This window comes from Cupressus sempervirens, chromosome 1, assembly GCF_028749045.1.
Source record: "Cupressus sempervirens isolate cs-2001-9-10 chromosome 1, ASM2874904v1, whole genome shotgun sequence".
Taxonomy (NCBI): Eukaryota; Viridiplantae; Streptophyta; class Pinopsida; order Cupressales; family Cupressaceae; genus Cupressus; species Cupressus sempervirens.
In genome coordinates this window covers 399439267-399465149 of record NC_143118.1, presented here as the reverse complement: position 1 = coordinate 399465149, position 25883 = coordinate 399439267, and the positions used below count along the sequence as shown (strand labels likewise).

The 25883-nt window shown below is 33.2% G+C and overlaps 1 pseudogene; it reads left to right on the top strand.

Annotated features, from left to right (window-relative positions):
• The first annotated feature begins 8096 nt into the window (after nt 1–8096).
• The window catches only part of LOC149577973 (protein trichome birefringence-like 36), a 55565-nt pseudogene continuing 37778 nt past the window's right edge, over nt 8097–25883 (top strand).

The window sequence follows — 25883 nt, the reverse complement described above, 5'->3', positions numbered from 1 at the left end:
ATATGAGTTAATCACAGTTAAGCACGAAGAGTTTCGACTGTGTGCCAATGCATGAAATTGCCAGTCCACTTGAGTTAATGTGTAATCCTAGGTTATACCCATGAAGCCACCTAAAGATGACATGTGTCAAAGCTAGCCAATTAAAGTTGACACATGGCGCTCAACTAGGGGTTGACTCAGATTGACAAAAAAGGAAAATATGAAAATGAAAAAAATAATTTTTTCTTTTTTTTTTCATAAATTTTGAACATGCAAAGTCTCATATGAAGAATTTAAATGAATTTCATATTTTTCTATAGTTTTAACTATAGAGAGTTTTTAAAATTTTTATTTTAATGCTCCGAACTTGCAATGGGGGTCTAATTTTCAAATGCATGCTAGAGGGCCATTTTTTGTCAAAAATATGCAATGCCATATACCATCACAACTAGGAGAAGATGAACTTTCCAAATATAGGATCAAAATTTGCAATAGTATTTAGTGGTACAATCTATAAGCAAATTTGTGCTTTCTGGGACATTCTCAACAGAATGGGTAGAATTCATCATTGAGCATCAAAATCAATTGGAAGGAAGATATGAAAGTTTTTTGAAGCCAAAATTTGGGGAAAATGATTTTGAAAGCATTATATTTCCTCAAGAAGTTATTTGAAGGGTATTTTACCCTTGATTTGATCTTAGATCCAACATCAAAATAAGTTACAATTTTTAATCATTCTAGGGATATTTTCAGGCCATTCTTTGTTGGTCAAATAAATAGTATTGACAAATGAGTGTCAACACACTTAACCATTTCCACCATACATGTCGAGTATACAATAGGTGTTGCGTCACAGTTAGTGCCGAGCAAACTATAGTATAACACATGCTGAGCAAGACAGGAATCATTCAAGTTCCAAGTAACAGAATCATTTAGATGCCAAGCAACTCAAAACAACATATGGCAAGTGATACAGGACACAAAAGTTGCCAAGCAAACCAGCAAACATAATAGAAGTCGAGCAATCCAGAAATAGTATGTGTCGAGCATCAGTAATACTTCATGTGCCAAGTAACACAAGATCATCATAAGAATTTCTGCCTACACAAACTAAGATGTAAATCATTTTTGAAGTCGACGTAGAGAAATTTTGAAGGAGAAAGAGGATAAGGATGAGTCATTTGTATTCCCTATGAAATTTGCATGCAACCAATCAAATAATTGTGAAGGCATTCTACTAATGAAAAAAATGCAAAATATGAGCGAGAATTTGAGATTCAATTTGGATCGTAGATCCATACCTAACCCTAAGTCTTCACATTCTTTATAAGGAAGATGAATGCACCATTGTATGCATAGAAAGAAAAGTTGCATAAGGGGAGATTATAGTGAAATCTCAGTAAAAGGGATAGCAGTTATATTCAGCTGACCATAGTAGAACAAGAGACACATATAGAGATCAGATCAAGTAAGGATCAAAAGAGAAAGATAAGATCAAGTGTCTGAATCCAACAATTTGAGATTGCATTCAATCAGGTCAAAAGTTCTAATACTCTCTTACAACTGTATTAGAAGTTGAAATCCTATGGTGATAGGTTAGCTTAACAACTAGATAGGAAAGTCTTTGGAGAAGGACAAGAAAATCCTATGTATTGGGTAGGTTTAACAACCTTTATGTAAATCCTTTAATAGGGTGACACTTCATGTAAAGTGTTTGTAAATCCTTTCAACAAGTCACTATTGACATAGTGTAAAGCCTTTAATAGGGAAAACCATTAGAAGTGGTTAAATTCATTATTGCAGTAATTTTGTGGGTGTCATCCCCACCCCAGTTTTACCTTCTTATTCCTGGAGGGTTTCTAGGTAACCAAAATCTCTTGTGTTATGTGTTGATGCATGCTCTCATTTTATATTAGTTTACTTGCATGCATGTTAATTTTAGTTATATGTTATTATGAATTTGAAAGGTTAACAATTGGTACTTCTGCTTCACCCCCCCCCCCCCCCCCACTCTTAGAAGTCCTCTTCCCATTTGAATATTCCAACAATTGGTATCAGAGCACTGGTTCTCATAAGGAGAAGCCTAATAGCTTGGAGAAAAAGGTCAGAAGATGGAAGTCTTCAAACTTGGGAAGATCATTGATAGTCAGGTGATTGATGTGCAACTAGCTCTACACAAAGTAGAGGAAGCCAGGGAGGAACTGAGAAAATCTTTGAAAAGAAGGAAGGGGATAGCCATAGCTGGGAATGACACACATTACAAGGAGATTGATATCACACATGTATTTGCCAATGGATATTCCAAGGAATTTGATATAGTAATAGCAGAATTAATGGAGAAAAATAGAGCACAAGCTAAAGAAATAGGATTACTGAAGCTTGAACAAGAATCATAAGCCACAATGCTTTGTGAAGTAACTAAACTAAAGAAAGAGCTATTGAAGACAAGGTCATGGTAGAAAATGACAAGAGAAATCTCATCAATAAACTAGAAGAAAAGACAATTAAATTTGAAAATATTTCAAACATGTAGCTAGATACCTTGAGCTAGATGATGAATGCTCATCATGAGTTGAACATGAAGGACATTGAGATCTCTAGCTTGAAGATGAAGAATGAACAATTGCAAAATGAATTGAAGAGAGAAAAGGAAATAGTAGAAAGCTACAACAAACCCAGTGAGGCCATCAAGTATTTTGAGCAATTGCTAAAATCACCAAGGGCTAGTAATGATACTTAAAGACTTGGCTACATTAGCACTGAACAAGGAGAATCATCTAAGACTGTAGAAGAAAGAATAAAAAAAGGAAAGAACACTAAACCCAATTGTCATTATTGTGATAAAAAGGGACATATCTCTAATATGTGTAGAAGCAAGAATAGTCATCAACATGTTAAGCCCACAAATGCAAATTTTTGTCACAAGTGCAAAAAGTAAGGACATCAAGCACATGAATGTAGAACCAAGACACTGAGATTTGAAGGTCACTGCTACAATTGCAGAAAATATGGACATAGAGCTTTTGAGTGCAGATCAAAAGCCTATGTGGACACCTAATCAGCCTACAAGAAGAACCAATCATGCACATCACTGCAATTGGGATTACAACACCAGGTAAAGCTGTCACTATTGTCAAGAGTATGGACACATTCCTGAAAATTGCATAAGAATGCATTTTAAGGGAAATTACAGCAGATGGTTAAATCAAACTACTTGTTTTAGTTGCTTGAAGATTGGTTATATCAACAGAAACTATCCAACAAAATTCAAAGCACCCAAGACTAAAGTTAATAAGGAACACATTAGGGAAGATATGAAGAAGACATGGTAGAAGAAAGGTGAATGCAACACATCAAATGGAGAGATCACTTCACCCAAGACATCAAGTGATCACACCTCATCTAATTAAGCACTAGAAAGGCACATAGGGTTGATACATATAAAGATGTATCATACATCAACCCAAAAAGAACATAAGAACACTATAAAGAAGAAATCTACATAAGTTAAGATGCCAGGATAAAAGTTGGAAGATGATGCCAAGCTATCTTTGGTTGTCGAGTAAAACTCCAGTACATACCAAGTTAAAATAGATTAGTGGATGTTGCGTGAAGTGATAATAGTAGCTATCAAGTAAGTGAAAAATAGTTGATGCCAGGTAAGAAAATCCTTTGGAAGTCGAGTGTACAGCTGTAAAGCAGAAAAGCAATAAATGCTAGGTTTCAAGCCTAATAAAAGTGAAAATCATTCATTTTCATGGCATTCAAATGAAGAGCAAAAATTAGAAGAGCTAAGAAGTGATCAAGTAGCCACCTTACAGTTACTCGCATCTAATACAACAAAGATTCAACACAAACTTATTGATCTAAAGGTATTTATTAAGTGCCGAGCTACACAGAGTTTTAATTTTTAATACATTTTAAAGCCCTAGTTTGGTAATATGGCTTCTAGCTCAAGAAACCCTAAGGCTAAGGGAGATCATGAGATTCAACTAGTTAGCAATGAAGTTAAATAGCCTGAATTCAGACCAATACCCAAAGTAGCCTATAAAAATGACCCAGTTGGCGCACTATTTGTCATTCCACCCAAAGTGATTATGGTCCAAGATGTAAGGAAATGCTACAATTATAAAATCGGTGCTATAGGTGACCTAGAAAACTTTAATGCCTATGATAAGTTATGTGAGAATAAGATATTGAAGGATGAGTTTTCAATCATTGAGAAGAAGGGTTTAACTAAAACCCTAGTTTTTCCCATAGTGTTTAAAAAAGAATGGATTCATGATGGATGTTTGTGGCTAGAGTTAGGACCGGTCAAGATTAATAAGAGGATCGTACATAGGGTTACTAGTCTTCCAACCCTAAATCAACCAAAAACATTGAGAATGACAGAAAGGAGGTAATTGAGAAGAACACAGGTGTAAAATGGAATAATAGGGGAATAACTATTGATACTGTGAATGACCCCCTACTTGACTTTGCTATGAGGATAATTTCACATAAATTTTATCAATCCAGCAAACTAAACAATGTTCCCTACATAGCTGTTAATGTGGCATTCAAGTTAGTAAAGAAAGATCACACCTATGATTTGGTTGAACTCATGTTGCAACAAATCAATGAGAACATAGGAGCCATAAGGAGATCAAAAGGTGCACAGTGTAAATTTGGCTCAGTTCTCATGTGCATATTCTTTTATGTGATGGAAGAATTCCCTTCATTTGGGAAGGTAAATTGGAATTCTAACAAGACAATAGTCAATCAAATTAATGAGTTCATTGATCAAATGGGAGACAATTTTGAGGCTCAAATGACTAGCTACTTTGAAGATTTTAAGAAATCTATGAAGCAAAGGATGAGGATACCAGTCTCACTAGTTGAGAAACATGTCAATGGCATATGCTTCTTGGTTGATATTGACTTCACATATATTCAAGCTGCAACACCAAGGGTAAGATGGTTAAGGCCATTAGGATATGAACTGGATATTGATGAAGTCTCAGCAACAATCACAACATTGTTATCAGAAGAAATTGACAAAGCAACTCCTCACTTTGGAACTTACGATGTTGTTAAGTCAAAAATTGAGATAGAACTAAAAAATGCTTCAGTTGTTAAGAAGAAGGATAAAATGGTGAGGAAAATAAAGAAGACATTTGGAGCAAATATTGAAGGAGAAGCAAAAGAAGCAAAAGAAGTGGAAGGAGATAGTGAAGAAGAAGAAGAAGAAGAAGGGAAAGAAAAGGAAAAAGAGGAAGGTATCAAGGAAGAAGAAGCCAAGGAAGCACCTACATCTGCTAAGAAAAAGAAAAGAAAGGCAAAAACACAGCTTGCAACTCATTCAAAGCCCAAGAAGGAAACAAAACCAGCCCCAGCCAAGCTACATCCAACCAAGCCAATAGCAACAAGGGTCTCAACAAGAGCATCAACTCAAAAGGCCAAAGAGGCAACTAAACAAAAGAAGAAAGCTACTACACAGCCAATAGAAGAGACCAAGAAAAGACGAAGATATGTGGCTCAACTAGACACAGAAGATGAAAGGACAAAATCTGAAGATATAAGTCAATTGAAAGTGGTAAGTCATCCACCAAAGCCTTCCATTGATAAATTATGTGTTAAGATTAAGAATGGAGACTTAATGATTTGAAGAATGTAAATTTTAATAAGATCACAAAAGATGAGAAAAATAAAATAGAGACATATGTCTATAATATGATGGCAGAATATAAACATATACCTCTTGAACTGGACAGTTCATTGCCAAAGGAATTATACAAGATTGTAGAGGAAAAATGGCATTTTTGTTTGCAAACTAAGAAAGAAATAAGGGAGTCTACCTTGGCAAGGATGTTGCCTAATTTGACTAAAAGTCAAATAAAAAGTGCAGTTAAAAGGATCAATAGTAGACTTACTCCCAAATACAAGGCATTCAGTATTCTACAAAATAAAATTGTAGAAGTTGTGAATAAAACCACAAAAGTGTGAAAAGTTATCTACAAGAAAATTGATGATGTATTTGATGAAGAATACAAGGCAGAAGAAAGTGGCAAAACAAAGGAAACAAAAGAAGCAAGAAGAAAGAAGGTAGAAGAGAAGAAAGTGGAGGAAGAAAAGAAGGATGAAGAAGAAAAAGGAGGAGGAAATAAGTAAAGAAGAAGAAAAGGGGATAGGTGAGCAACACGAACATAGTGTGCAAGACACACAACTGCCACCTCCCAGCCCTCCTCACTCAACTACTACACCTATAGAGATAGTCATCATAAAAGATGTTACTGACAAAACAGTTCAAAACATCAACCCACTCACTATAGAGGATCTCTCAAAGATCCTTCACCAATCTACTCTTTAGGCACAATTACGCACAAATCCTGTATTGGTGAGTGTAGATGAAATACAAAGAGCAGGAGCTGTAGGATTTGAGCAAAAGCGCACAACAAATCCACGAAGCCCAAGAAAACCTGCATGCAGAAAACCTGTCACGGAGAAGAAAAAGATAAGAAGAGGCAAGGGTTTGATCTAAAAAAACTCAAACGAAGAAAATATTATTCAATGGATCTTCATAATTAAAAATACAAAGAGATCAATCCTTATAAAAGGACATCAAAACTCAAAAAGGGTAACCTAAAGCCTAAAAAAGCTAGGTTGCACAATATAATTAATAAAATGTTAATTATATGCACCTACAAGATAGCTTAAGAAAACTAGAGTAATAGGAAACTTAATTAATTAAATCAAAGTGATTTAATTAATAAGTGTGAACAAATAATTACTCTAACACCCCCCCTTAAACGAAGCTTAGGAGGTAAGCTAACTTAGCACAGCTATGAAAGCAGGACAATTGGGTCATGGCAACAAGGCCTGATCAAGTACCCAATCACAACAAAATCTCTATAAAGAGGAGAAATAGAGAAAATTACATGGGAAAAACCCTACTCCAAAAAAGAGATAGCCAGATCAAAAGAGAATCACTAAAGCATGAAGAATCGCAAAACTCTGTCAAAATGCTGATCTGTAGAATCTCCATGGAAATAGAAGGCACAAACCGAGCATGTCTATATGGTAGATGATCCATCTCATCGAAATGCATAGGTAGCTAGCACTTGCAATCATCTAGTATGTAGGATCAAGTACTAAATACATAGCTCACACCAATGAACCATCAACCAAAGAAGCATAGAACAAAATAATAACCCCCCCTTAAGGCAGGTGAGGTGATAGGCAACTGAAAAGTTGGGCCAAAAAAATCTCCTACAACATAGGAACCAGACACATCGAGAGTGAGGTACAAACACCTATAAAGGCACATGTCATCAACACTACATGAGGCAAAAGAGAAAGAGGGTCTATAAATGACAAACAACTATCCCCCCCACGACACTTTATAAAATAGTGTGAGTACAATGAATCAAATTGATGAAAAAGATTTTGAAACACAAGAGTGGAACTTTATCTTAGTGTGTTGCATAAAGATGCTTACAATGAATATAAAAAATGATTAAAAAAAATATAAGGCTAAAACAATAGAAGGTAGAGCCCAAAAAAAAGCATCTGAAGCAACATAATTGATCCTCAGACCTGAAATAATCAGGATATCCACCAGAATGCTAAAATGCAAAAGACTGAATAAGATGTTCTAGAATAGAATCTAGAACAAAAACTAGCATCACTGGAAAGATTGCAGAAAGAGCTTTCCAGCGATATAAAGAAGTCCAAAAATGGAGATTAGATGCTCAAGATATGCCTCCTAGAGTGCAAAATAGAATATCTTGCTTTGACTACCAAAACAAGCAACCAAACTACACCAAAACCCAAAAACACCTATACCAGCATTTCCATCTTGAAAATAATTTTTTGGCACATTTTTTAGATTGAAAAAATACGTTCATATGCTCAAGTTATGGAAAAAAAAATCCAGGCCCTTTGAAATGCATGAAAAAATTATTTTTTAAAAATAAAAAAAAAATTTAAAAAAAAAAATTTTAATTAAGAACATCGCACCAACCCCGCACCGCCAACAGAGCGGCAGTCGGGTAGTGGGTGGGCAGTGGAGGAGTTGAGCTTGATCAGGGAGGTGCTAAGGTGAAGCGGGGCACGACCCGAGTGGAGGAGGAGCAACGATGGAGCTATGGGTGAGCCGAGGTGAGGCCGAGGCGGTGCTATGGCCGTGGACAGGCGATGAGCAGTAAAATCAACGCCAACGCCTATAGATGCTAGAGTGGGCCGGAGAAGGGTTTTTTGGTGCTGGAAAAGGGCTTGTGGGCCGGAAAACCTTTTTTTACTTGGAAAAGTGTTGGGCAAAAATAAATTGCCTCCCAAATCAACATTGTCCAAATCAGACAAATTTTATATCAAAATGAGGGTTTTGACACCTTGTGAATCCATCCGTGAGGTCTGTTTGGCCTCAAACTACTTCAAAAATTAGTGACCCCCCTATTTTCTTAGAAAAAGCTAAAAAAAACCAGATCTGATCTGCCAAACCCTTGTTCTCTCTTTTTCTTGAAACATTGAACAAGCTATAACAGATCTGGTTCTAATACCATGTAGGATTTGAGAAAAAGTGCACAACAAATCCACAAAGCCCAAGGAAACCTGCATGTAGAAAACCTGTCATGGAGAAGAAAAAGACAAGAAGAGGCAAGGGTTTGAGTTGAAAAATTCAGACGAAGAAAATATTATTCAACGGATCTTCATAATTAAAAATACAAAGAGATCAATCCTTATAAAAGGAGATCAAAATTTGAAAAGGGTAACCTAAAGCCTAAAAAAGCTAGGTTGCACAATATAATTAATAAAATATTAATTATATGCACCTACAAGATAGCTTAAGAAAACTAGAGTAATAGGCAACTTAATTAATTAAATCAAAGTGATTTAATTAATAAGTGCGAACAAATAATTACTCTAACAGTAGCAACACCACAAAGACAAAAGGTGAAGCCAAAGGTATAGCCTTTTACATACACTAAAGCTAATTTTTTTTTGTTGCCACCACCACCTCCACCAAGTGTAAATATGCATAATGCTTAGATACTGAGTACATAGGAGAGGAAATCAAATGAAAAGGATGATGCAGCAAAAGAAAAGGAGCAGGTCGCCATTCAGACATTGATATAATTACCAAAGACTAGCACTCCTACTAAGACTATTCAGGAGCTGAGCACTAAAGCTATTCCATTGCAATTCTCCATGCTAGGCTCGAGTTCAACAAAAGTGGCCAGGGTACTTCACTATGGAGACCCTAAACTCGATGAAGAAATTGAGATACCCTCCTATGATTCCAAAACTATCAAAATGGCACAAATGACTAAAATGCAAAATGCATTGGATAGAAGGATGAGGTAAGAAATTTTGAGAAAAGAGTTTAAACAAAAAAAAGCACTTCATGATATCAAGGACATGTTCATGGATGCCTTCAACTTGTAGTCACCAAATCAAGGAAAACCAATAATTGAGCAACTATCAGACATAGTTGATCAGGTGACAAATGAGGACCAAGAGACCAATGTTAAACTAATGAAATGGTTAGAAAGAAAGTTTCAAGGTAATGTTAATAAGAAGTTATCAAGTGGCATTGCACTTGAATAGGTAAAGTTGGCCAAAACAATTGATAAGGCCAAAATTGTTCTTGAAAATATTTTTTTATTGTATAGGAAGTTGTGTGATTTTCAAATTTCACACAAGAAACTAATCAACGAATAATGAGCTTGGAAAGGAACTTGAAAATATCTAGTATGCAATTACATAGAGATCTAGCTCAAAGTGAGAAGCATTTTGCACAGATGCTTCATACACAAAGGGAGTTAGTTGTGCTAATAGCAGAGGAGGCAAATATAAAGGCTAAATTGATGCAGATCCAGTCCTCTATAACCCCTCATTTCAAAATCCTCCACAAGGAACAAGTCTATGCTGAGATAGTATTAAAGAAAGATCCAAATCTTTCTACTCTTGATGGACTTGTACACCTTGCTGCAGAGACTATCATCCAGCACAAGTCATTGGACATTGCTTTGGAAAATTTGGATGCAACTCTAAAAATAATAATGGATGTAAATAGCAATTTTTTGGCTAAATATGGTATTACTCCATAGAATCCTTTGACATTAGTGTCAAAAAGGGGGAGAATGAAGAAAGGAGGAGACATATATTATAGTGGGAGTAATTACAATAGGAGAAGAAGATATGTAACTACCAGGGTAATTACCAAATTTACCAAAATTTTGACAAATTTTGGTCATTCATTCATTTTGAAAATAAAGTGGAATGATTGTATAGAGCCAAAAAGGGGAGACAAGGAATAAAGGAGTGAAGAAGAGATGTAAACCTTTGGTAATGACATGGAATATAGGCACATCATATATATCAGATATAGCATATAGGGTCAGAATGTAGAATAGATCAAAGGACAGAAAGGATTAGGCATATTAGTACAGAATTTCAAAATTCAAAGGCATAACCAACTTAGGGGGAGCTATAAGTTAAGTGTTTTTGACACTCATGTCAAAGGGGGAGATTGTTGGTCGAATAAATAGTATTGACAAATGAGTGTCAACACACTTAACCATTTTCACCATACATGCTGAGTATACAATAGGTGCCAAGTCATAGTTAGTGTCGAGTAGACTACAATATAACACATGTCGAGCAAGATAGGAATCATTCAGGTGCAGAGTAACAGAATCATTCAGATGTCGAGCAACTCAAAACAACATATGCCAAGTGATATAGGACATAATAGGTGCCAAGTAAACTAGGAAATGTAATAGAAGCCAAGCAATCCAAAAATAGTATGTGTCAAGCATCAGTAATACTTCATGTGCTGAGCAACACAAGATCAACATAAAAATTTTTGCCTACACAAACTAAGATCTAAATCATTTTTGAAGCCAACTTAGAGAAATTTCAAAGGAGAAAGAGGATAAGGATGAGTCATTTGTATTTCCTATGAAATCTACATGCAACCAATCAAAAAATTGTGAAGGCATGCAACTAATGAGAAAAATGCAAAATATGAGCGAGAATTTGAGATTCAATTTGGATTGTAGATTCATACCTAACCCTAAGTCTTCACATTCTTTATAAGGAAGATGAATGCACCATTGTATGCACAGAAAGAAAAGTTGCATAAGGGGACATTATAGTGAAATCTCAGTGAAAGGGATAGCAGTTATATTCAGTTGACCATAGCAAAACAGGAGACATATATAGAGATTAGATCAAGCAAGGATCAAAAGAGAAATATTAGATCAAGTGCATGAACCCAACAATTCGAGATTGCATTCAATCAGGTCAAAAGTTCTAATACTCTCTCACAATTGTATTAGAAATTGAAATCCTATGGTGATAGGTTAGCTGAACAACTAGATAGGAAAGTCTTTAGAGAAGGACAAGAAAATCCTATGTATTAGGTAGGTTTAACAACCTTTATGTAAATTCTTTACTAGGGTGACACTTCATGTAAAGTGATTGTAAATCCTTTCAACAAGTCACTATTGACACAGTGTAAAGCCTTTAACAGGGAAAACCATCAAAAGTGGTTGAATTCATTGCTCTAGTAATTTTGTGGGTGTCATCCCCACCCCAGTTTTACCTTCTTATTCCTAGAGGGTTTTTGGGTAACTAAAATCTCTTATGTTATGTGTTGATGCATGCTCTAATTTTATATTTGTTTACTTGCATCCATGTTAATTTCAGTTATATGTTATTATGAATTTGAAAGGTTAACAATTGGTACTTCTGATTCACCCCCCCCCCCCCTCCTCTCAGAAGTCCTCTTCCCATTTGAATATTCCAACATTCTCAAGCAGCAATGAAAATATCTTATGTGTAGTTATGGAGAGAAAGTAGATAGATGTGTTGCATCTAATGTTGGAGGTTTTCCAAGTGGAAAAATGGCAACATCTAATCTGATTTGTGATTTCTTTTTTTTTTAGTCTCTTCTTTCTCAAGGGTTGGCAGTTTTCACTGTGAAACCAGTTTGTTCGAATTTGTTTGTGAGACCATATTGTTGGATCCAGAGCTGCGATTCCACCATATTCTTCAATATATTTCTCTTGTATGAACAATAATAGTTAAGCTAATATAGCTAATTCTAATCCATTTAGTGGTTTTATGAATTATTTTACATGCATCTAAATGTATAGTTTTAAAGAAATGAATACAAATGAGCAATAATCTCCTTAGTTTCATTTTGATTCTCATCTTGTATCTCTATAATCTACGATCTTATGTGGTTTAGGGACAAAGAACTGAGACCCATTTGCATGCCCTTAAGGTTGTATGTCTGATTTATTTTGTTGTTGGAACAAAGGGCTGAGTAAATGCTTGATGTATTTGACAAGGTTGCTGGTTATTTGAGAAGGATATTTCCTAAGAATGAGGTCTTTATAAACACCAATTTTTGATTCACAAAGTGATAAGATAGATCTGTTATTTTGATGTATGGAATATGTCACTAGTATCATAGATGTATGTGTGTGATTAGTGGAATTTCCTAATAGATAAGGCATTGATCAACTATAGGATCAACTTGTTCTTAATGTTGCATATTTGGAGTTTTTTTGAAATCAACATCATTAATCAAATATATTTCCTTGTAATGTTGAAGGAACTAAAAAGGATGCCCTCACTTAGCTTATCAATTTCTTAGGCCATGTTATTATCTATTTCATGTCTGGGATCTTTGCATAAGTGTTATAAGATTAAGGATTTTATCTACTTTGTTTTAGATTTAGTGTATGCTTTGAATACTAGTACCATATAAAGAATTTATAGGTCCACCCACCTAGGTTTTGCAGAGCCTAAAGTAGAAGAAGGGTCTAGCCTTATAGTTGGCCTGGTGTCTAAAAGGGTATTTTGAAAATGGGAAGTAACTGCCCCTAGATGTATCTTGTTCTCATCTGGGTAATTTGAAACCATGATGTTTCAAAACACCAAAAATTACCTCTTCTCCCCTTGAAAAAAATCACAGAGTAAGGGCATGAAGACAACAAGGGAATGACAAAAAAATCCTAGATCTCCATTGATCTCCACCAACGTTTAGAGCTCTCCACCTTCGTTTGGAGATTTCCACCCTCTTCCGCACGCAACTCTTTGCAATCAATCAAAACAAATGGAGAATGATTAATGTCATGCTTTCTTTTCATTTTTCTATAATCCATAATCCACAAGATCTCTATGTATACATATATACATACATACATATATTTATGCATACATACATATATACATACATACATGAAAAAAACAATGCACTTTCTAAGAGTTTACAATTATTCAACAAAATTGATATTTCACAAGAAAATGCATCTGAAGAACTATTAGCTCAGAAGAAAGAACATGGTGTTGAAATAGTACAAGAAGTGCTTGATGTGAGAGGTCCACAATTGAGGGTGTTGACCAATCTTGAAAAATTGAATGTTGAAATGAAAGGTATCAATGATCAACACCTATGCTAGAGTTACAATGCATTGTGAAGTTAATTTAAGATAAGGTAGAGGAAGATATTCATAAGTTTGATAATAAAAGTTTAAGGCACGAGAGAAAAGGAAAAGGAATGACTTTAGAAAGAGAATAAGAAGGAGTGGCTTTACAAGGAGACTACATGATAGAAACAATAGCTTGACAACATAGATGATATTAAGGGAGCCACTAGATAGAATCTCAGAAAGTGTTGTGGTAGGTAGTATGGCAATCACTTGCAAGTGTGTTTGAGAATTTATAGTCCAAATATAAAATGTGTATAAGAGTGTTTCAAGTATTGGAACAATCTCCCTACAATGATCCCAAGTATCAAATACTTATAAGAGTGTTTCAAGGTTGGGAACAACCAAAAATAGAGATCACAAGGGCATGACAACCAAATTGCAGAGCAAGGGCACAATAATGAAATGCAGAGATATATCATAGGAAAGAAATGCACCAAAAACATATGCATAATCATAAGGCTCATTCCCTTATAGATGTCATAACCAAGTTAAATATACATATATATCAACCCAGCTAATCAGCAACTAGACCCATTTAACTGGTTATGGCTTGTTTCTTTCTAAAAATATCTGCTACGATATGTTTTGGTAAAATTTCTTGTTAACTCAACCCATTTTTTGTGGTATACATTATTTTTGTACAGGATCTTGAGGTAAGTCTCTTAATACAAGTTGAATGAGTTTTATTGTTTGATTATTTGGATTCTAGAATATGTATGCAACTAGATCATATATGTAATAAGCACCTTGAAAAAGATCTCTCTAAATATGTAAAGAGATACATGTTTAGAAGGAAATATAAAGACATACATGTTTTCAATGAAAAGAAAAAACCATTTACATACATACCCCTTCTTGCCCTTGAAGAAAATCACAAAGCTAGGGTGCGTAGATCACAAGGGCATGACACAAAAATAAAATCACAAAGCAAGGGCACAACATGACAAAAAAATCAAAAAGAAAGGTCACAACATGACAATGAAATCATAGAGCAAGGGCACAAAATGACAACAAAATGTAGAGATCATAAGACCATAGCAACTAAATTCATCGATCACAAGGGCACCATGAAAATGTTCATACCTCTCCACCTCTTTTGCATGCAACTCTCTCCAAAATCAAAACAAATGGAAAATTACTTTCATGTTTCTTTTTTTGTTTTATCCTTGTGAGGGTGTCGCAATTATGATGCTAACATTGCTATTGTGATGTCGTTGAGGATAATTGCAAAAAAGAAAACATGAAAATAACCACAAATTAGATCATTGTTGCAAATTGTCAATGCAATTTGAGCCCAAATGTTGTAGTGACTGAAATAAACACATGAAAAATGAAAGAGAAAAAGAGGAATCTACTTACCAATAGGTGTTGTTATCGCATATGTGGCCATGCACTACATGTTGCTAACATTACAGTCAACATTACCTCTATGGTTCTATTTGATGTAGAGCCACACCTTGGAAAACTCAGGAGGAATCAGACACTCAACTGAGTTTCTTCAAGGGGCATCTACAACCTCTAGGATCACACACTAAAATCAGATTCAAAACAAAAATTTGAAAATAAAATCTCCCAAAATATCTTCTTGCTGCCTTCGGATAGACCCGTGAACCGACATGTATAACTTTTGAACTAGACAATATTTTCTCAATCCAACCATTGATATTTTGCGTAACTAGGTTTCAAACAACATATAAAAATTTGAGAGAAATCCAACAGTGCATTTGGGAGATATTACCCATGCACTGAGACTAATTTTCTGCAAACATACCGAATTTGACCCAAAACTAAAACTTTTTAATCTTCTGCAAACTATCAACTGGTTTCCAGTGAGAAGATAAGAAAAATCCATTCAAAACTCAGACCATTAAAAACTTGCACAAAGACAAAATGAAAAAAACATTCCATATCTCTCCAAATTCGATTCGTGTCTTCCATAGCCAACTGGCTCACCCTTAAAATTGACTTTCTTTTTCCTATTAAAGGATGTGAAACGTTTTCTTCTTATTTTAGAAAAGAAGAACATCTTCTATCCAAAAAAAGGATAAGAATCTGAAACATTTTTTCTACCAATATTAGACAGTCATTTTCTAAGTCAGGAAAATAGACCAAAACAGACTCAATCATTTACTAACTGCATCCCTTTATATATATGCAGAGGAATCAAATTCAATAAACAAAACTTTGAAAATAAAATCTCCCAAAATATCTTCTTGCTGCCTTCGAATAGACCCGTGAACAGACATGTATAACTTTTGAACCAGACAATATTTTCTCAATCTAACCATTAATATTTTGCGTAACTAGGTTTCAAACAACATATAAACATTTGAGAGAAATCCAACGGTGCATTTGGGAGATATTTCCCATGCACTGAGACTAATTTTCTGCAAACATACCTAATTCGACCCAAAACTAAAACTTTTTAATCTTCTACAAACTATCAACTGGTTTCCAGTGAGAAGATAAGAAAAATCCGTTCAAAAATCAGACCATCGAAAACTTGCACAAAGACAAAATGAAGAAAACATTCCATATCTCTCCAAATTCAATTCGTGTCTTCCATAGCCGACTGGCTCACCCTTAAAATTGACTTTCTTTTTCCTATTAAAGGATGTGAAACGTTTTCTTCTTATTTTAGAAAAGAAGAACGTCTTCTATCCAAAAAAAGGATAAGAATCTGAAACATTTTTTCTACCAATATTAGACAGTCGTTTTCTAAGTCAGGAATATTCCAAAAACTGCCTACTACCTATTATTGGATTCTAAAAATTATTAAACACTCCACCTACGAACTAAAAAAAAACTATTCTAATTTAAGATCCACACACCTGGTCCTAGGTGGCTATATCTGGAGAGCTTATCGAACTGCTACTCTAGGTATGCCACCACATGTAGGACGTTATTACAAACTTCAAAAACTAAAAGCATTTAAAACATAACATTAAATTTCCTATTACATTTTCAACAATGTTGCCTCCTATAGTGTTTCTCTTCTCTGCCACTGCAGCACTATTCCTCATAGAAAGCGGTGTAATCAACATAAGATCAATGCTAGGTGCTAAAAAATAAGATTTTTAGAGCATAAAAAATATTGACAACCATGGACAAGATTGTTAGAGCTATTAAAAAAAAATTATTTGAGAAAATCACACGTGGAGGATAGAACATGCAATGTACTTGAACCAATTGTGTAAATTTATGAGATCATATATTTGAGGAGAATAACTAAATTTTATTTTCAATGTATGAGTAATCCACAACTCTATTTCTGAGTTCTTATATATATCTCCTATTGATAATAATAATTTGTAGATGTATCCAAACTTTCCTTCTATGGTATTTGAGAAAATTTCATTCAAGTATATATTAGTGCAGTTCTGATTTTATTGACTAAGATGATATTGCCAAATTTTTATTGATATATCTTAGAGAATTAAATGCATTTTATATATAAATTGGAACACGATCACATAGGGGCATGATCCTATGTGGTCAACATATACAATATGTCTTATGAAAGCACTGATTCACTTAACATTCATTGATACCCAAAATGATCAGTGAGATTATTAGAAGTAACACTGATACACTTAACAATATCCTTGCCAACTTACAATCCCCAATAGTAATGATCAGTATTAATGATAAGATTATAACATGTGATTAGTAACTTCAAAATATTATAATACTATGATATTTTTTTATATATAAGCATGTGTATATATACATGTGTGTGTGTGTGTGTGTATGTATGTATATGTGTGTGTGTGTGTGTATACACATGCACATATATATACACACACATATATATATGAATATATACATACATACATACATACATACATACATACATACATACATATATATATATATATATATATATATATATATATATATATATATATATATATATATATATATATATATATATTTACATACATATGTACATGTATATATATTTATAATTAGACTTTAAGATATCGATTTATCATCAGACATATAAATTTCCATATATTATATTTGCTTCAATTTCCATGAAGCTAATATTCTCAACACTCCCTTTTTAGCAAGGATGGAATTGAAGCAGGTATAATACAAGATTAAATGCCACTTTGAATGTGGTCGATCAAGTTATGGTGTCTGGAAAAATCCAACTTGAAGAACCATGATGGTTATCAATGTGTCCAGTAAAATCTAGCCCAAAGAACAATAATAACACTTTGCTTCATTACTTTTGGTAGTAGAAGATAGATCAAATATTGATAAGGTCGTCACCTTACACATATGAAATATTGTCACCTTTCATAACACAAGTTTGCAAACAAACTAATTTTTAATTCATTCATAAATAGATATCACTTACAAATGTATTTATAATTTTTTCATACCAAGTTTATCTTTGAAGATCTCAATATTTTTGTACTTCAAACCAAGACCAAGAGTGCCACATAGATATCTCGAGATATGTTTAGCAACCATAAAACGAGTCTTCTTTGGTTCACACATGAAATGACTTAAGACATTGGTGGGATAATAGATATTAGGCCTAGCATTTACTAGATACATGGGTGATCCAATGATCTGTCTATAGAAAGTGGGATCAATAGACTCTAAATTACAATTTATTCTTTTAGCTTGTGTAGATTTGTTTCCATTGGAGTTGCTAGAGGTTTATTATCCATCATCCCAAATCTAGCCAAGATGTCATGGGTGTACTTCCCTTGATTTAGAAAAATATAATCTTTCTTTTGACATACTTCTAGACCAAAAAAATAGTGTAGTAGGCCTAGATCCTTAATTTCAAATTCAGGTATAAGATTTTGTTTGCATCTTTCAATTAAGTGATCTTCACATATTATCAAAAGTTCATCAACATATAAAACAAGTATTAACATGTCACCATTAGATATTTTGAAATAAATGTTAGGATCAATTTCATTTTTAGAGTATCCTAGTTTGGAGAGGTAGTTATCTATCCTTTCATACTAAGCTCATGGTGCTTGTTTAAGTCCATAAATAGATTTCTTTAATTTACATACATATAGATTCTTATCTTTTGTGACAAAACCTTCAAGTGGTTTGATATATACTTCTTCATTAATGACACCATTCATGAATGCGGTCTTCACATCCATTTGATGTATCTTCCAGCCTTTAGATTCTACAATTGCAATAAGTGTTCTTACAAAAGTATATCGAGAAACTGGAGCAAAGGTTTCCTCATAATCAATGCCTACCTTCTAAGATAAACCTCGAGCAATAAATCTTGCTTTATGTTTTTCAATACTGCCATCTGAAATATATTTGATTTTTTTATAACCACTTGGATGAAAAACTAATTTGTCTTTAGGCCTAGGTACAATATCCAAACATCATTTTGTAATATGGATTGATATTCTTTGACCATGGCATCTTTCCAAGCTTGAAAAGTTAAGGATTCTTCAATAGTTGATGGTTTAGATTTAGTAAGCTCAGTTACTAGTGCAATATAACAAGATTTATTTCTATTTTTCTTGGTCTCCCTAGAAATTTCATCTGGCTCTACATCATTTTCTTCAAGTATTTTCCTTGCCCATGATGTCCTTTTCTTGATATTAGAGATGTCTCTATTTTACGTATCTTGTAATGATACATTCTTCTCTAATATGTTCTCCCTTTGATTTCTAGTTTGTATATTTTCATCTAGTAAGTATATGATGGGCTCATCTTTTGTACTTGTTGATAGTTTTAGAGTAGTGTTTTCTTCAAATTTGGCATCTCTTCTTATTTCAATTGATCTTTGCCTAAGTACATAGACTCTATACACTTTGGAGTTCTCATTGTACCCAACAAATATTCCTTTCTTTTTGGATGGTTGTAACTTGGTTCTCTTTTCTTTAGGTATGTGAATGTAAATAGGGTAACCAAATAATCTAAGATTATTTAAGTCAAGTTTAATTCATGTAAATACTTCTGCAAGAGTTATGTTTTCTAGGATTAAGTGAGGGCATCTATTTTGAATATATACAATAGTATTAGTGGCCTCTGCCCAGAATAAGAAGTGTATATTTTGATCATGAAGCATGAATTTTGTTGCTTCAACAATGGTTCTATTTTTTCTTTTTTCTACCCCATTCTATTGAGGATTATAAGGTACAATATACTCCCTCTTAATCCTAATAGAGCTGCAAAAATATTTTTAAAATTTGGAGGTATATTCACTTCCATTGTTTGATCTTAGATTTTTTATTCTTTTTGACATTTTATTTTCCACAATTACTTTGTACTTTTTAAATTTTGATAGAACCTCATTTTATTCTTTGATTTTTAGAAAATAGATCTAGGTTTTCCTAGAGAAATCATCAATAAATATTATGTAGTATGAGAATCCTCCTAAAGGAAGTGTTGGCATAGTTCCACATAAATCAATGTGAACTAGTTCCAAAACTGATTTAGATTGTGTTTGCTAGGAGGAAAAGGGTATTTTAACATTCTTTCCTAGAGCACATCCTTTACAAATGCATATATGGTTTGAATTAAAGTTAGGTGTTCCAATGGTGATGTTTTCTACATTTGGTAGTGGACTGATTCCAAAAAGTTTGAGCTTTCTATACCATATTTCATTAGGATTTGTCACTTCATGAATTAGGGCTTTCTTTTTAATATTACATAATTTTATAGGGTTCCATCTCTAGTCCCTGTGGTGATAGCATTCTTGAGATTAGTACTTTTTAGGCTAGTACATCACTTTTTCTTCATCAAAGGTGACTTGGTACCCTTCTTTAGCAAGTCCAGAAATCGATACTAGATTCCTTTTTATGCCAAGTACAAAAAGAACATCTTTCAATTTTAGAGTAACCCTAGTTCTTAGTTGTATAGAACAAGTCCCAATTCCTTTTATTGGATAGGTGGAGTTATCTCCAACGGTGACTCCTTTAGTGAGATAAGTTTTAAAAGTTTTAAAATTATCCCCAAATCTTGTTATGTGGTGGGAAGCACCATTGTCTATTATCTACACATTTCCGTTGGATTTCATCTCACTTGATAGAGTTGAGTAGAATAATAGATTTTTCATTCTTTTTTGTTTCAGCTAAGGAAGCTAGAATTTTTTCCCTTTTTGGACAATTTCTAAAGGTATGTCTGAATTTCTCATTCTTACAAAATTGAACTTTGGAGAAATCATTTCTTTTGTAATTACTATTTCCTTTTCTTTTATCATTTCTCTTTCCTTCAAATTTTCTTTTCTTCCTATTTTTATTAGAGACTAAAATAAGAGCTTGATTTTCTCCCTCTTGATTTGAAACGATCCCTCTAGAAATTAGTCTTGATTCTTTTGAAGTGCAATCATTTTTTAGTTTATCAAAAACTAGTATTGATGATCTGATGACAACCTGGATAAATGCTTCCCAATATATAGGTAATCCTCTAAGTGCTATTATTGACAATTCTTGATCTTTTACTTTTTTTCCAATAAAAGACAATTGATTTTTTATTTTAGAAATTCTTCCAAAGTAGGAAGAGCTTGATTCTCCTTTATTCATTTTTCTATTCATTAGTTGATTTTTTAATGTAAGAAATCTACTTGAGTTGTTGATCTCAAAAAAATCCTTAATTGTTTTGAATACCTTGAATGCTTTCTTGAGATTTAATATAGAGGGAATAGTATGATCTTTTACTAAATCAATAATGATTTTCCTAGGTTTATTATTTTGCCTTTTCCAAGTGGCTTTTTCTACCTCACTTTCAGGTATTGAAATATATGATTCAATGAGTGATTCTAATTCCAAATCTTCAAGGATTGTTATAATTTGAATTTTCCATGAGAAAATGTTTTTTGCTCCAATTCTATCCTCAACTCTAACATTGTTTAACATGATGTCCCTTTTTAATTTAAATTTAGTTTTAGCAGTCTCTCTACAAATTTGGCTTTGATACCATGTAAATTTATGAGATTGTATATCGAAGGAGACTAACTAAATTTTATTTTCAATGTGTGAGCAATAGAAAAATTTATTTTTGAGTTCTTGTGTGTGTGTGTGTGTGTGTGTGTGTGTGTGTGTGTGTGTGTGTGTGTGTGTGTGTGTGTGTGTGTGTGTGTGTGTGTGTGTACACACACACACACACATATATATCTATATATATCTATATACATATATATGTGTATTTGTATATACATATATATACATATGTGTGTGTGCGTGTGTGTATTATACTGATAATAATAATTTGTATATGTGTCCAAAATTTCCTTCTATACTATTTGAGAAGATTTAATTCAAGTATATATTAGTGCAGTTCTAATTTTATTAACTGAGATGATATTGCCATTTTTTTATTGATATATCTAGAATATATTAAATGCATATTATATATACATTGGAACATGATTATGCATGACCCTATGTGGTCATGCTTCAATGCATATACAATATGTCTTATGAAAGGATTGATTCACTTACCATTCGTTGATATCCAAAATGATTGGTGAGATTATTATAAGTAGCACTGATACACTTAACAATATCCTTGGCAACTTACAATGCCCGATACTAATAATCAATATTAATGATAAGACTATAACATGTAATTGGTAGCTTCAAAATATTATAGTATTATGATGATTTGTATAAATAAGTATGTAGATATATGTGTGTGTGTGTGCGTGTGTGTGTATACATACATACATACATACATACATACATACATATATATATATATATATATATATAGATATATGTATATATGTATATGTATATGTATATGTATATATATGTATGTATATATTCATATATGTATAATCAGACTTTAATATATAGATTTATCATCAGACATAAATCTGTGTATATTATATTTGCTTCAATTTCTATGAAGCTAATATTCCTATGTAAAAATAGCACATATGTTTTTTAGTTAATGACATAAATAAAAGAGTTTACTATAAAAACCATTATAAAACTTTTTCTATAATTTAAAACTACATTAATACTTACTGTATAAGTCTAGACCAGGTGCATCAACTCATCCCAACTCCATTAATAGATTCGAAGGGGGGTACTTGATGGGGAAGGTAGATTAAGGATAGTGAGAGGTAATTATAAGATGTTAATTATAGTTAATTAATTCTTATACATCATCAATATAAGTTGTTTCTAACTGGTCTATTTGTTTCCTTTATAGTTGGTCATGAGTGGGATGCACTACATTTGTATATTGCAAACAATCTTGATTAGATGACAGTATGGATTCAACAGTTTCAAGAAAATGGTTGCTCATTAACATGGGATAGTGTTACATAATTAGTTAAAGAAGCTCATCGTAATGGAGATCCCAATGTTACACCAATGGTACTTGATCTAGCTTACAACTTAATAGATAGAAAGTTACGTATAAGATTACTAATCATATCCTATAAGTTTCATATCAATACATAGATCAATGTAAATAATCTTGACATGTTTGAATTATTGCAGATCAAACACCACAAAGCTATGTTCTACCATGGTCATAAATTTTGCATTAAAAAGTTAGATAAAATGAAGAAAACTTGTGATTTTGGGATAAGTACAGTCTTCGAGGTCACCAATATTTTATCTCAAAATGACATACATCCTCAACAATTTGAAAATTGAGATTATGGCATTTTGGATGATATACTTGAGTGCAACTATAATTCATTTAAATTAGTTCTATTTGTCATCAAATGGTATAGGCTACGGCTGAATTGAAATGTTCCTGATATGACCATTATTAAACATGATAGTGGGTTTATAATGATTAATATAAGGTCATTTGAGCTAGTTGGAGATGAGCGCTATGTTCTTCTAAGTCAATGTGAGCAACTATTTTACTTTGGTGTTCCACATAAACTGGTTTGGTCATTTGTTGTTAGACATGATCCAAGAGGAAGGCCAGTAAGGTATAATGTGATAGAAGAAGAAGATACTGAAGAATCAAAAGATGCAATAAATGATGATCATTAACAACTATTACAAAATAATGAAGAAGAAGAAGAAGATGATGATGATTCTGGTGATGTTGACGATGATGGTGGTGATGATGGTGATGATAATGGTGATGAAGATGATGATATTGATGGTGATGAAGATGGTGGTGATGACAACGATGATCAAAGTGACAAGTGCCAAGAATCTAGTGCACCAAATGAGACATAGATAAATTGGTCAAATGAAAAGTAAATCAAATTGACTAGTTGAGAAATTTTATTTTTGGTTTTAGTTTCCAAAATAAATTGACTATTTATGTTTTATATATCAAACAATGATAATAATATGCATAACATTTCACCACAACCTTCAAATCCTATCACAGAACCTACACTTGATGAAGGTCATGATATGCATCATAGTGGTGGAGGTATTAATTTTCTATTGGAAATTAATTATGCAATTATGAATAAAATATAACATCTTCAATTTTAATTTGATGTGTAACCTTTTTTTCAATATTTTAGAGCATGTCGAACCTCATGGTGAATGAGTGAAACATGTTCAAAGTGTTCAACATTTTGAGGTGGCAATAGATCAAAATGTTATTGTAAATGATGTGGCATTGTTAGGTAAGAAAAATGTGTGTTATGTTCTACTAGTTAATGAAATACTTGTAACATTTGAAAAAAGAAAAAGAGTATGCCAATTTAACCCATTTGCTTGTTATGGAAACAGAGCCCACTTTAGTGCAACAACCTCATGTTCCTCAAAATAGGATGAGGGATCATAATTTGGCATTACATGTGCCACAAGAGTAGGAGAATGAGGAAGATATTGATGCTCCTATCGGCCTTTTCCTTAAGAAAGCTAAGAAAAAAAAAAAGAATAAATGTTTTTTAAAAAATTGTCTTTGATAAACCTTGTTTGATGAACTTTGTTAGATAATGAAAAAACATTGTTTTGAGTAATTATCTATGAATTTTGCATATTAATATTAATTTTTATGTCATGTTAATCAATATTGTTATGTGTTAATGAAGTCTTGATTAGTATTGTGTATTAATGAATTTTATATCATATTAATGGATGCTATGTGATTGTATTGATTCAATGTTATAGTTCATAAATGAATGAATGAAGGAATGAAGCATGTAATTATATGTTAATGGAGAATTTATATTGATGTTAGGGGGTGGAGGTGAGGCTAGATGAATTTTGACCTTCATATGGTTGGCCTTGTTAAGTAGAGAATATTAAAGTATCCTCAAAACCAAGTGAAGCTTAAACTAACTTACTTTCATTAATTAATCAATTTCATTCATTGTAGGTCTAGAATGATGGGATGATACTCTATGGTATAGGTATGAATAGTTAGAGGAAGATTAGGTACTCAATCTTCTAGCTTCAACAACTTTACCACTTTCCTCATTTTGGGTCTTGCAGCTAGATCTAGATAGGAGCACCACAACCCTATCCCTACCAATTGTTCCATTTCAGCCTTCAAAATCCCCATTTATCTTTATATATGCAGCATCCAAAAATCTTCCTTAACCATAGAGATCTCATAGTCACTCCACAAGCCTTATATGATTCTCTTGCAAGCTCACATCTACTACTCTCTTTCTTGTAGCAATTTCCAAGGCCACAACCCCAAAACTATAAACATGCAATTCAGGGCTTGTTCTTCCTGTCATCACCCACTCGAGAGCCAATTGACTGAGGGTTCTAGCTACAATTGTAATCTAAGACAAATTATTTTGCTCCAACATCCAAGCTAAACCAAAGTCCCTCATCTTTGTATTGAAGTTGTAGTCAAGCATAACATTATTGGATTTTCTAGCCTCTTTAAGAGTGGAACATAAGATTTGCACATTATTTTTCTTGTCTCATATTTGCATCTCTTTACCTTTCATAGGTTAAAACTTTGCAATAGCATACCCATTTATCATAAACCTTTGCATGATACAAGTTACCTAAGTGTCAAAACCACTTGAAGCACCAAGGTGGTGGTTTAGTTTGTGTTACCATAAGTATAATATTTTATTTGTGGTTTAAGTGATATTGTCCTAATATTTTCATTGTTCATTTTCTCAATAATTTATATTGTGTATTCCTTATATTTCCCTCTCAACCCAGGGATGAGTGGGCCTCTACAGGGTTTGTACTGGCAACCTTGCTCTCACTAGGGCGATGTGTGACTACTGATGCAAAGAAAATCTAGCTCAAGTATCATTGCTCTAGGTTAGGGTAGCCAATAGGGCAGGCATGCAACACCCAAGAGATCTTTGATTTCTATAAAGACATCTATTTCCAAAATACCAGTCTTTTAGAAGGTAGTCTTTAAGCCAAATTGGAATACCCAATGTTGTATATGGAGTCATAATCAATTAGAAACTATGGATATGCCTAAAATATTTTTTCTAATTAACCTTTGCATGCAAAAGCAATTTAATGTAATCTATTGTGTGAAGCAAAACTTTGATATTGTTTT